The 13,862-nt window shown below is 37.4% G+C and overlaps 1 protein-coding gene across 1 annotated transcript in view; it reads left to right on the forward strand.

Annotated features, from left to right (window-relative positions):
- The window catches only part of ARSB (arylsulfatase B), a gene marked incomplete at its 5' end in the record, with an annotated part of 58,784 nt that overhangs the window by 37,784 nt on the left and 7,138 nt on the right, over positions 1-13,862 (forward strand). The window lies entirely within an intron of this gene.

The following is a 13,862-nucleotide window of genomic DNA, read 5'->3' on the forward strand; positions in this document are numbered from 1 at the left end:
CCTGATGTGGTATTAGGCAAACTTCAGAGACCATCTTCTCTTTGTGGGAACTGCTGTGATTTTGCTCAATGGAGGTGTTAGAGTAGACAAATTCCTGGTGTAAATAGAAGGGAGACTGGCAGAGTAGGTTTCCAGGAGCCTAAACTCAGGAAATACTTCCCCAGATTGATTTTAGGAAGCCATACTCTGATGATACTTCACTGTTTGGTACATAGAGCATGTGCTTACTTTTTATATGTATTGCATTTGATGTGGGCAGGGAGCAGGAGAGGTGAGCAGAAGCTGTAGTAAGTGGAACTTCAGTGCCGGATGAGATATGAGTTTTAATCATCACAAACAGAGAGGGGGATATGTGTGCCTGTAAATTTCAAATGTTTGTATGTACCTTTCAAAACTGGAGTCATTAAAAGCAAAAACATAACTCTTTACCCACATGTCCTTATGTGCCATGTAAGATTTCACTACCTCTTCTCAACAAAGGCCTATAATTTCAGCAGGTTGCTTTGTGCCACCTGTTCTATTTTCTTCCTTAATAGCACTTCTGGTCAGGAACAGATAGAGCTGACCTCCAAATTAGTATACCTTACATTTTTCCTAGTTTTGATTTTATGAGACCATTCTTAAAGGATTTGAGAGTAGTTATAGTTCTGGTAGATTTGACAAGATACATCACTGTTACACATGACAAAATATACATTAAACTGTGCTTCTTCAGATCACTATTCCTTTAATTAATGTATTGTTTCTAATGCAACAGACCACGTCAATTTATAGTCCGCTGTTGGAGACAAGAAATGCAGCTTTCTTTGTACTTCATCTATTGTCATAACATGATCAATTTCTTATAAGTTAACTGGAAGTTGGAATGGTTTTGCAGGATGAGTAATTGTATTATTTATGATTCTGTTTTTGACCCAGCTAGTGAAATTACACTTTCTCATATAAGGATTAAAATTTCTATTTAGCAATCTGAGTTATTAGGAGTAACTGCATATATATACATATATAACTCAGCTGATTTCTCCTTAGCATCTGTTTTTCACTTGTGCAAACTGAGTAATAGGTCTAGAATTAAGATCCAGATAAATGATGTTGGTTTCTCTATTATAGATAGATTAGGGAAATGCAGTGCTTGGAATATATAAGTACTTTTATTTTTTCAGCAATTATGCCTTTCTGTGGTGCAGGGTTTTTTTCTTGTTTGTTTGTTTGTTTAAAAAGCATTTTAAATAAACCCATACAATCTTTCTGTCACCAAGGTGATAAACTGTGTGTCACTCTGGAGCCTTGCTCTTTCCTTGACTGTTTACTCTTTCCTTGTTCTAACTGTTTTGAAATCAGAGTACTCTTTTGCCTATGGTTCTAAAGTATATGTAGGTATGAGTGTTTTGCTCGTTTCTTTCTCACCTCCTGTGTAGTCTTTGGCCTTCTTTATGCCCATCTTCATAGTCCTCTTCAAAAATCACATCACCTAAATCATCTTGTTTCAAGACAAGTATTCTTTTTTGTAATAATTGAATTAGAAAGTGCAATAATGACTGGAAGATACAGATTAGCCAAATATCTGGATTTGCAGAGTACTGTGGAGAGCAAAGAGGAAGTTAAATCTCAAGATACAGTTAAACATAACAAAAAAACCCCGAACCTTTCAGGATGTTGTGGATGAGGCAAATTCTGGTCACATTATTAAGAAAGACACCATCTTGTTGCAGTTGTGCACACATAAGGCATTAAGTTATTGTTGTACTTGCACTCAGTTACTTAAGGTCTCCTGAACTCTTGAGAGTGCTTTCGCATTTAATGTATACATTCTTTCATCATAATATTTTATTTAATCAATGCATTTATCTTCATGTCTGTCTGAATAGATGGATAACATGTATTTAGTAGCATGAATGATGGAATGTCTCTTACAATTAATTGATTTTTAATTTTTGACTGAAATAGGAAAACTGAGCCTTTTTCAGATTTTTTACACCAAAATAAGCATTTCTTCAGGGAAAAATTTGTACAAAAGACATTAATTATTTTAGTCTCAACTCAACTGTTACAGCAAAGTAATCAGCAAAATGTTAGGTTAAAGTTAGAACATGCTATCTTAATTACTGAGCTAATTATATCTGTGTGGTCTGTTAGAACTGACCTTGACTTCTGTGTTTACCACTCACGGAGTAACATCATACAGCTTTTCAAGATCTCATACTGGGCACTGGTTTCTAACCTCTGGGCATCAGCCACTGTTACTCCAGCAGAGCTGATGAAGCTACTGAAGATCATCTGCTTACATTTTTTCAGGAGGTCACGTCCAGGTAAATACTATAGCCCTACAGCAGTCTTGTATCAAAGTCCTGTACCTCTCTCTTGTTGTTAATCCTAAGCAGTGTAAGAGGGAGAACTCTGTAAATTAGTTGGTCTGTTGTTTCATTTTATAAAAAAATATTCTGAGGTCATATTTCACTGACTCTTTCATGTACTCATCATATCTTTCAGGGGGCAGACTTTTTTTATTCATGTATAAACCTTTCCAGTGGTCTCAAACATATTGCAAGTGTTTTAGACTGTAATTCCTCATTTGTCTTCAATGAGAATAAAGGGGTTTCTGTCTCTGACCACAGACTTTGCCCACAGGCTCCCTCTGGCCTGTGGCAGCATAGTGGAGTGGCTGGGGTTAAAAACAATCTTTTCTCTCAGTGAACTGCTCTGGTTTGCAAGGCAGACCTACAACAATTGTGGTGGTGTAACAGAGGAGGCAGTGGTGTGAAAAACTAGAGTGGGATCTCCGAAAACTAGGATGCAGAAGGGGATGGGTTGTGGTCTTTGTAGCAAAGCGGTCTGGTGGCGAGTTATTGCTAAGATGGCCAGCCTGTCCTTTCCCTTTCTCCTAACATCCTTATTACTTTGGGTTGGACCTGGAAATTGCATGGTGACAAGATGAGTCTTCTGGCAGATCAGCCTTCAGATTATTCTGCATGGTGAGGGGAAAGAGGAGGAAAAGTTTCTATCACATCAGCCAGCTGAATCAACTTTCCCTGTAGCTGTATGACTGGGAGCAGGGGAACACTGTGTGGCTGGTGGCAGATGGAAGGACTGGCTGCAGGATCTGGCAGCTAAGATCAGCTCTGGCCACTGGGGAACCTCAGCCAGAGGCAGTAGTTTCACAGGGAGTTCAAGCTGATGTAGGTCGCTGCTGCTACCAAAGAGGAAATCCTGCGTCCCACAGGGCCTCACTAGCTCTCTCCTCTCTCTCAGGTCATGACAAACACTCACAGAGCCAGGCTATGAAACAGGTCAGGATATTGGTTCAGATTTTAACAACCACCTCTTTTCTTTCCTTCGGATGTATGTTTGCTAGCCAACTGCTCATTTTGGCACTAGAAGAAATTTCAGGGGACAGGTGAGATTGATTCTGTTGGGTCTGAAATTAAACCCTGAAGTTTCCATTTAATAATATATGATGAAGTGATCCAGCAGGTTTCTGCTGCGGATGTGTTTTACTGCCTCCTCTCGCTATTCCGAGCTGCACACTCCTGATGCTTATTTTGCTCCCATTATGGCACTCCTCAGATACCTCCATGGACCAGTAGAACTTGCTACCATGGTTTTCCCCTGTCATGTAGGTTGAATCTGCTCACTGAAGGAGCCAGTGGGTGCCAGATGCAGTGCAAGGCTGGGCAAGGAGGGCTCAGTGGTTGGAAGTGGGGAGGCAGAGGGAGAACCAACCCTCTTAGAACCATTTGGCTGCTCCTGGAGCCAGAGCCCTGGAGGGAAGGAGTGGGGAACCACATCTTCTGGTTGGACCTCATTGCACTAAACCAGTCTGGTGAGCTCAGCAGATAGAGCTGACCCAACCTCCTCAGAGGTGGTTGCTCCTCTCCCTCCTTGCTAAAAAGCCATTTTGTCTTACCGACTTTTGTCTTACTGGTTGTTTCTTCATCACCCTGTTAATTATCCCAAATGTAATGAATATGTATCTCAATTGCTGGGTCTCAGTATAGATTTGTAATTTATTAGAGAGGTTGCAATTAAGTAAAAGCAGGACACTGGTATGAAGATCTACTGTCTTCCAGGTTTGGGTCTGAAACATTCACATTTTCTGTTAGTTTTAAGAGTTTGTAGTAAAATAAGAAAATTAAAACCAGAAAGCTAAAATTATGTTGAAACTGAGTATATTTTTCTCTGTAATGTGTAGGTTAAGAAAGCGCAAATAAAATGCATGAAGTAACTTAAAAGTTGCATAAATCAAAAATCTGATTTACATGCATTGAAAGAAAAAAATCCCCACGCCAAAATTGGTTTATCCCATTTTTGTGATTTTGTCTTGGGGAAAAAAAAAAAAGCCAAGTTTTTGATGGTTTGGCAGCTGCACAGGTGACGTCAGCTCTTCCATTGTGAAAGATCTGCTTTCTTTTAGACAGCCTTATGACATTTCATCAAGTTTTGGTGATTCAGCTGAATTAAAAACCAACTGGATTTAAGTCTCAATTCCCCTAACTGCTAAACCAAACATATTTCTGACCACACAGTCATTGCTAGATGGCCTGTCTTAAAGCAGTATTGAAACTTTATATCCCACAGAAGGCAATTTTATTTTGAGAATCAGAACTGGATGACATAGGGAAAGGAAATACACCCTTTAATACAGAGTTGTTAATCAGAACCTGTCAGTACACACTGTATTATTTTTTAATCTGACTTGCTAAATTTATTAATGAATTTAGTGAAATTCACAAAATCTTCTAGCCTACGCATACAGCATCACCTCTTCAAAAAGAATTTTAATTTCTTTAAATTTGAAATCTGTATTCAAAATAAATATGTCATTGGGTGGGGCTGTTTTAGGCTGAAAAAACTTTTACCTTCATTTAAAATTCCAGACTTAACCATAAACTAAAACTTCAAAGGCATAAAAAATTGTAGCCTACTAATTGGAGTCAATTTATTTTGAAGATACCTATTCATAGAGCCAGACATCCAACACAGAGAACTTGTAAAAACATTTTCTGATTTTCCTCCGAACTTCTATTTGCCTTGAGCAAAATTAATCAGATTTTACATTGCTCTCCTTGACATTTGGAAAAAGGCATTACCTCATATATTGCGTTATTAATTGCCAAAATAAATGATTGCTTGTAAGGGTCTAGATCTGCTACATGCAGAACGAACGAATAATATATTACAATAGAGAAACCATTTCAGCTGTGGGACTGATGTATCATTCATGGGCATTAAAATTGCATTATAATGGCTGTAGCATTATGTATTATATCCATACACATACCAAAATGATTCGTCTTGATTAAGGAATAGACACTCTATGCTCCTTTAGGCCGCATTTATTACTCATTTTGCCCAGGTGAAAGATGATTCCTGAGATTTTGCAGGCCAGAAGTGATTTCTTCCCCAGTTTTATTACTGATGGTTTAGGATTATTTAAAAAAAAATAAAAATAAAAAATTAAAAAAAGTGAAAAAACAATCCCTGGTAATGGAGTTAAATGGAGTTATTCAGTAGCAGCAGAAGATGTAGGTATGCGTGGAAGAGTGTGCTGCATGGGCTTCAAGTGGGATACATATGCACCATGTCTGTGCCAGGCAAGGACCCAGAATCCACTCTCAAAAATCAAAAATGTGCAGAAAAGTGCCCAGTATGGTTAGCTGACTGAACTTAGTTATGACAGTTGGAATGGGACGATGGTCAATAATGAGGGAAAAAAAAAAAATACATTCTTTGCTTCTCTGAATTTCCATTTCCCTGAAAAATTATACAAATGCATACTGACCATCTGGACTCTGTCATCTTTTCCTTAGGAGAAAATCATAAATTGCAGTGACCCCCTGTAAGTTTATAAGGCAGGAGTTGCCAATATGTGACCCTGGAGCCGTGCGTGGCCCTCAATCACTTCATGCGGTGCTTTTCATGCTGGCCTGGCAGTTTTGGCCAGAGCTCAGCTCCACTCCCTAATGGGAGGCTATCATTCCAGTCAGCTCCACTGCCATTCACATCAGAGATAAGTGGTGTTTTTCTTTTGGCTGTTGGCTGTGTGAAGTTTCTGGGGTGTAGCTCTGTGGTCAGGAAGTTTGGCCTGTGTTTCTATGTTGCCTTGGCTCTTAGCCCACCTGCATCTCAGTGTGAACCATCCGTCATTGCAGTATTCTATACCAAGTGTACAGGGATTGCACATTTGATAAGCCTCATAAATCCTAATCCCCATATTTCCTTTGGGATGTAGATAATCTCTTTTAGAATTTAGAAATATTGTCACTTGATAAAATGTCTAATGCCAGTATCATGACTGGAATTCAGAAATCCCTTGGTACTACTTCTTTTTTATCCTTCATTATATCCCATACTTCTTTAAACATAACACTAACGTTTTATATTTTTATGCAGGACCTGACTTAAATGTTAGATTACATTTTTTGAATGAAATATCTCTGAGCTGGAAACCTGTCAAGTTATAATTGTGCAAAGGTAGTTAGAGTCAGGTTATATGCTGCTCAGTTCTCTTTGCTTTGAACGCTGCTACATTACAATGATACAAGTGAGGTCTGGGTGTTTCACGTAAGGCTATCTCAACATGACCTCAATTCATAAATTCCATTTTCCATTCAGTTTAAATCTGTTTCCTGGAAAAAAATACAATTTGGAATTTATTTTCTTCTTTTGCCATCAAAAGTGAAAGTCAAGCACTTTCTTTTACCATCTCTTATTTTGTGATGTTTGACCTTGTAGGCTGTATTAGTAAGTTTGCTCTTACTTAAAGTTTTTTGTTTTTTTTTTTTTAATTCTGTAATTGTATAACAATGTAATGATCTGGATAAATGCTTCACCTTGTTCATGTTCACAGGGGTTTTTGCTGTCATGAGTAATTCTGGATTTTACTGAATTATTTGTGTGGTGTGTTTTTTTGCAAGATGTTATCCATTGTAAAAATCAAGGTGACTACTTTGAAAGAATGAGAGTATTTTCATATGCTTACTTTTCTTGAAACTAAGAAGAGTATGCATTTTGAAAGGTAAGAGACTGAGCATGGTATTCCAGTATAAATCTTTCCACTGGAATCAAACATTACTATTAGAAAACTGCAATTAGAAGGGTAATAGCGGATCTAGTGGATTAAGATAGGTGAGCTTCACTGGGTGAGTTTGGCTACGGACAAATAAGGACAAGGCCTTATGCCTTGTCCTTGTCAACATGACAATAGCAAATTAGAGTCTTTGGGCTCATCTGCTTCTTCAAGATCTATATTCTATTAATTCTTCCAAGGTTAAGGTCATGGCTATTCCTCAAACATTTTTATTTTCATAAAGTAACAGAAAGAGTTTGTAGAAAACTCATTATTACCATAAAGCAGCAAAAGGTCACAAAATGTCTTTCCTCCGTAAAGTAGCACCCCCCCTTATTTCTTCAGTAATTCATTGTCACAGTATAGGCTAGAAGAGCCCTTGACATTTCCAGAGTTTCCTTGTTGAGATGAAATAATTGCCCTATACATTACTGTTCAAAAAAAAGGGAAATAAGTTAAAAATACATATATGCTAAGGCCTTGTTAGCCCACAGAGCCATCCACATTTCGAAGTGAGGGTAGGAAGCTTGTCCTTCTTTCTGGCACATTGTCATGGACTATCATGTTGATTACGGCATCAGAACTACAAGCACATACAACTTCAAAAACGTGCTTTATAAGTAAGACAAAGGTTATACAGATATAACTAAAATGGAAAAATCATCATTTTCAAAGGGCTGCTACTGACTATTGAGCTATGATTTAGAAACACTATTGAATATTTTATTTACTGTATGCATTATAAACATGAAGGAAAAGCTATTGCTTTTAAGCAAAAATGAATTGACTTTTTCTGTGTGAAGAGGTAAAGGTGTAGATGGAAGAAGGTGCATTGTGTGACTTTGATCCTTTTCAAAAAATATGCAGCATTTTCTCTCCAGTAGGAAGAATAGTTGTCTGTTTTCTGTAGTACAGACCACCAGTAACAGCAGTGGTCCACAGCACTGCAGTAGACCTAGAAATAACCATGAAGAACTTGTTTGACTCTTGTATTGATTATGTGTGTTTGTTATGGGGAAGAGAGAAAATGCTTCTGAATTACACAGTGCTATTCAAAGCTACCTTGTAACTTTAAGCTTTGATTTATGTGAGAAATCTTTAGCGCTTCTTAAGAAGGCAAAAATCTAAGACGCACTAAATAACCTACTGATTATGGGTTTGTTAATGTACAACAAGCAATGTCTATGCAAAACCAGTCTGTTCACAAACAAGATGCTCTCATATGTACTTTCCTTAAACCAGTCTAAATAATCTGCTTGGGCTTACAGTGTTATTCATCTATTAAAGTCAGACACTGAAACTTTGATGTGTAAGTTTTCATATAGTAGAATAATATTTTTTCATGTATTTCCCTTTAGTTTTTCTCACAGAAAGACTAGATTTGCAGTGGATGTAAACCAGCTTCAAATCTAGTAGAGTGAGTGTTGAACAAGACTTTCAAATATATGTATTTTCTGAGACATGCAGTAAGCTCTACATTTTGGCTTTATTGTGGATGATGGCATCTGTGAGTGTTACGATCAGCATCCATAACATTTTCTCCTGCCTATTTCTCCATCTCTGCATTTCTCTGTCTCTTCCCAAAACTCCAGTCATGGAAATAGGAGTTAAATGAGAGAAAATACAATGAAGTTGCTTCAAATCTTAGATCCCAAGAAAGAACAGGGTAGACACTTACAGCATTATCCATTATAATGAGGAAGCTTTAAAATTTCCCTGCGTTTTGTGGTTGTTATTTCATTTCAACAGTTTATTGCCTGAGATTTGCTGAATTTCAGTAGTTATCAATACTTTAAGACAAACTGCAGAGGATCAAACCTATCCCTGTGAGATGGGCACTTTTAACCAGAACTAATTATACTCCAGCTGACTGTCTTGTGTGTACTGAATCTCAGAGCTAAATCAGTTGCAGGCGGAACACGAGTTGCATTCATGCCAAGATAGCAATATATGTGTCACCAAAGCAGTAGGGAGAATTTCTTACAGCTCCTCCTGGAGTTTGCTTTGTCCTGTGCATTTCCCGATGAAAACTGAGCAACAGGTTGCTTAAAATCGCGTCTAGCAAAAGGTAATTTTTGTCATGAAGTGTCGATTGTATAAAATACTAAAAATAAATTTCCAGTGCAGCAGCATTTACAAAATTTCTAATTTATGTATGTGAAACAATGCAAAATTTTCTGTTCATGGGTAAGTGATAGTTTTGGCTGAGGAATCTTCATCTGCTTATATCTCAGACTTTATGCTTCTGTAGCTACAGGGGAGACTCCCTCTTTTCCTCCAGTTCTGTTTATAAATGTGTGTTTCCATATCACTGATAAAAAAATGAGGCATTTAAAAAGACCTTATGTTTCTAAATAGAAGATCTAAAGATCCATGTGTGTCTTCTAATTGTAAAAATATTAATTATGCATTTTTCTCATTTGCTTTTTTATTTCTCAGTAGAATTTTCTTTGAAAATGTAGTCTTACTATTTCTTACCTATCTTGTGGGTAAGTAGTTGATTCAACTGACTGGCTTGAGATTTTAGGAACTGTATAAATTATATTACTAAGAGAGAGTCACAATTTTAGAGTGTTTGGAAGAGACTTGATTTTGTATTCTTCAGTGGAATTTAAAACAGTGGTACTTTCACTGCTCTCAATGCTATAACCACTATGGTCTACTGTATATATTAAAAACTTGAACCATGTTCCATATATTATTTCTTGATATTTAGAAGAAGAAAAAGAAATCTCATGTTAAATCAGAACATGTTGGTGCTTAATCCTAAAACATAAAGCAAAGGAATTCAAATAGACTGGAAAACCAGTGTAATTTCTGACCCAATCCACAGATGCATACAACTTTTATTATGTGTGCAGCTGAACAATGTGAAGAGTACAGCTTTCCAGTTGCTAAAATGACCTTCATTAGAAACAGTGTATGCTGAAAGGTATTTATATGTTCTTATGTTCCCACATTAAACCTTCCTGCCATCTTCTGTCTGTTCTTCCCAGATCCAGGTACTTCCAAACTGAAACGTACCCAAGGAAATCTGGATTATTTTTTTTTTCAGTACCACTCTGAGTTTTAGGGTGTGATGTAGAGTTCCTAATTTCAGTGTTATTTGTAGACTGCCTGCTAATCAAACTATAGGCCAAACTGCTTGTAAATGAAAACCACTCTGTGCCTATAGAATATTTCGCATCTAGGGATGCTAGAAAAACATACAGATTGTTAAATTAAAATTCAGGAGATCGTAAGAAGCTAAGAATCTTAATGTTTTAAGATTCTTAAGAATTACAAATGATGCACCCACTAAATTCGCTTGCTTTCTTGTATAAATTCAGAGTTTTATGTACAAATTTGGCACGAGTGGTTATCTCATCACTGAGTTAAAGGCTTATTTTCCCTGTTGTCGTTCAAAATATTTGTATTTATTATATGATGTGAGATGGAAAATATGGAGAAAACCTCCGTCCTAGAGCATCATACAGCCTGTTGGAGAGAAATCTCTCTTGAAGGATGGGAGATTACAGTTCAAATCCCTTTGTAACAATCAGGACAACTCAGTTACCTGATCAGTTACCAATGGCTAGGGCTTTCATTGTGACCTGAGAATTTCCTCCTTTAGGGAGCAAAGTATTGGACAGATGGAAAAATGCCATCAAAGGAGAGTTCAGAAGATGTGGCTGTGGGAAGCAGCTCTGACCACAAAGAAAAGTTATAGGGTGGCTTCCTGAGTTTTACTGCAGTGAAGTTACGGTTGAATTCTCAACTTTGTGTTTTCCTTCCCAGTTGCATGCTTCTATAAAGAATCAAGTGTTTGGGTGCCTGTTACCTGAAGTTTTGTATGAGCTTTCAAGGAAGCTGCAGACAGCTTTCTCGAGGGTAATATTTACGTGAAGTTCCATGATTTTTTTACCTACCACTTCGGCTATTGTAGCACAAAACCAGGCTCAGGTGATTCAAAGGAGTCTACAATATCTCTTGGTAGAAAAGTATTCACCTGTGATTTTTGAACTGCTTGGGTTTTATTTCCTTTCTACTTAATGGGCATCATGTAAGTAAATGTTTCAAATCCTGATAATAGAGTAAAATTATTTACATTGGAGCAGAAGCTGTTGTGTGCAAAATTTTTGATTTATTTTAATGGAAGCAGTAGGAGAATGATACCATTACCATTTTTCTGACATTATACAGAAACTGGTGAATACAACCAAGATTTCTTGGATGTTGGTTCTATACCAAATATATGTTGATTTTAAAGATGATAATGAATGTACTAAAAAATACTCTCTTTCTGTTTGGGTTTCATATGTAAATGGTTTTTGGTTCACCAGCCCCAGACTTCTGTCTGGGAATCTCCTCTGTGGTTTTATAGACTACTAATCAGATCACAAGAGGTGGGGAGGCATATGCATTGCCTTACTGTGAAAATAATACTGATTGTTGCTTGTTGCTTTTAAGTTCTTGTGGAAGAACCTGAGTGGTTTTTTTCTGGTGTTTGATTCAACTATTAAGCAGAATTCTACTCTGCAACATACAGAGTTGTTCACTCCTCCCTTAATAAAAACATTTCCATAAAATAAAGAAACCTTTTTTTAGTCACCCATAGTGGTTTAGAGTATAATCTCAGCAGAATTAAAAAAAAAAATTAAAAAGTCTAATTTATCCTTTTAAGACTTGTCATTGTGAGGTCACACAATCTTTTGAAAACCTGTCTTCCTGGAGTTACAGTCTCCAGTGAGTTAACAATCTGTATGCACAACATTAAATTATTTTAAATGCAGTATCTCTTTTGGGCATGTGCATTAAGTGCCACTTCATTCCCCAAAGCTGCCTTACTGCAAGCACTAGTCTCTGCAGTTCAGAACTCTCTTGCCTTTTGGCTATGTGATGCAACTTTGTTATGGATGTATTCCTTGCTCTGAGCCCATAACTGATGGAATCCCATGATGGGTACCTCTTGTCACTCCTATAGCTCTCTGTGAGTCTCTCCAGCCTCTGTTAGCAGAGATACGCCTGAGAACATGAGCGCTCCCAGTGATCCTCTCAAGGGTCTTTGCAAACAAGCAGAACTTTGTTGCAGTGCAATCTTAGTGACATTTGTGGCTTATGTGGTGCCTGCTGACAAAATGAAATCTCTTTTATCACACTTGGGTAAGGATGGCAGGGGACCAGCAGCTGAGACAGATATTCTAGCTGTTCTGATAGCAACAAGCTGAGATGCTATTAAAAGAAGATTTTACAAAGCAATAGAATAACATGGAGGTTTTCCACGAAACATCTTCAGTGATAGAAAAAAATTGGCATGTAATTGAATTTGAGGATGTAGCCAAGATTATATTTGCTCAGAGAATGTAGTCTGGTCCAATTGGAACATGACTGTTGCTGGCAAAAGCAGATGATGAACTTCCTGGGCAAAGAATTCATGTCTCATCCAGTGTTTCAGCACACTTGGGTTTTTCTCACTGTGGGTTCATGCTGTGTAGTAGAGCTGTTCTGCAGTGTAGCTGATATCTAATCAGGTCAGGGAGAGACTGTAGTTGCACTGAATGTAGTAACAACTACCAAAATGATCTGCCTTCGTTCAAGATGCTTCATGAAACTGCTGGGCCAGTGTGTTACATTGGCATGTCACCTGTCAATTAAAACAATAAGGTTTTGATTATTTGATTGCATTTGGCTCAACATCACACAAGATGGGAAGAACTTTCCTTTGGTCATGCAGGTGATGGAAGCAGCCTGGTCCCTGGAGTTCCATAGAACACACAAATTAATTAACAGAGGATTTTAATTCACAGGGGATTCCACATCATCCAACTTTGTGACTGGTTTCTGAGTGTTTTCAGTCATATGGTATTCTTTTTGGGATGGGAAAACCAGAAATACAGTTTTCCAGTTGCATAGAGCTTTTTGCTTTGTTCATGAGGCCTTTTCTAATATTCTTTGCACTCAGTTTTCCTTTTGACAGATGCTGACATAATTCTGAAAAAGAGTCAGCTCTAACTGTCATGATCCCAAGGTTTCGCTCTTGGACAGTTAAGGGTGACTCACAGGCCATCATTTAACAGATTAATTTAGGATTGTGGTTTCACACATGCACCACTTCACCTATATCTATGTTAAGTATCATTGCCTATTCACTGTCTCATAACAGTCTTCTGTCATTCTTCACAGTCAGCTTTAAATGACTTATCATCATCCACAGACATTGTGATCTCACTGTTCATTCCCTTTCCCAGGTCATTTGGAATATGTTCAACAGTATGGGTCCCAGCTCAATTTCCTTTTGGAATTCAGTGGTGGTCTCTCCAGTGTCAAATCAAAACTTTTTTTTGTTTCTCATTTAATTAGATGAAATGATGTGAGTCCACATGAGGATCTTTCCTCTTGTCTCATAGCTGCTTAGTTTCTTGGCCTAGATGACCATGCAGTATGAGAAGTAAACTTTTCTTATGTGGATCCTGTTATGCAGTATTCAAATATTGTAGTGGAGTACCCAAGGAAGTGCTAATGGGTGTTGCATAGGTAGACAAAATTTATAATGAAAAAGAAGTCTTGAGAACTACAGAGATAATTTTAGTTACTAAGAGAGTATTTAGGGCATCCTTTTGTGTGGTATACATTGTAAACCACAGGGTATCAAACTGTTTAGACATCCAGGTAGTGTATTATGCACACACACTTTTGTTACAGGAAATGTTGGTGATATTCCTGCTATGGCTGAAAGTTCTTAAATGTACTTTACAACTGCAAAGCACTAGCACCTGTTTATTATTTGTTTCAGATGTGTATCTAATTTGCACTGGAA

Source organism: Nestor notabilis, unplaced genomic scaffold (assembly GCF_000696875.1).
Source record: "Nestor notabilis isolate BGI_N333 unplaced genomic scaffold, ASM69687v1 scaffold5854, whole genome shotgun sequence".
NCBI lineage: Eukaryota > Metazoa > Chordata > Aves > Psittaciformes > Psittacidae > Nestor > Nestor notabilis.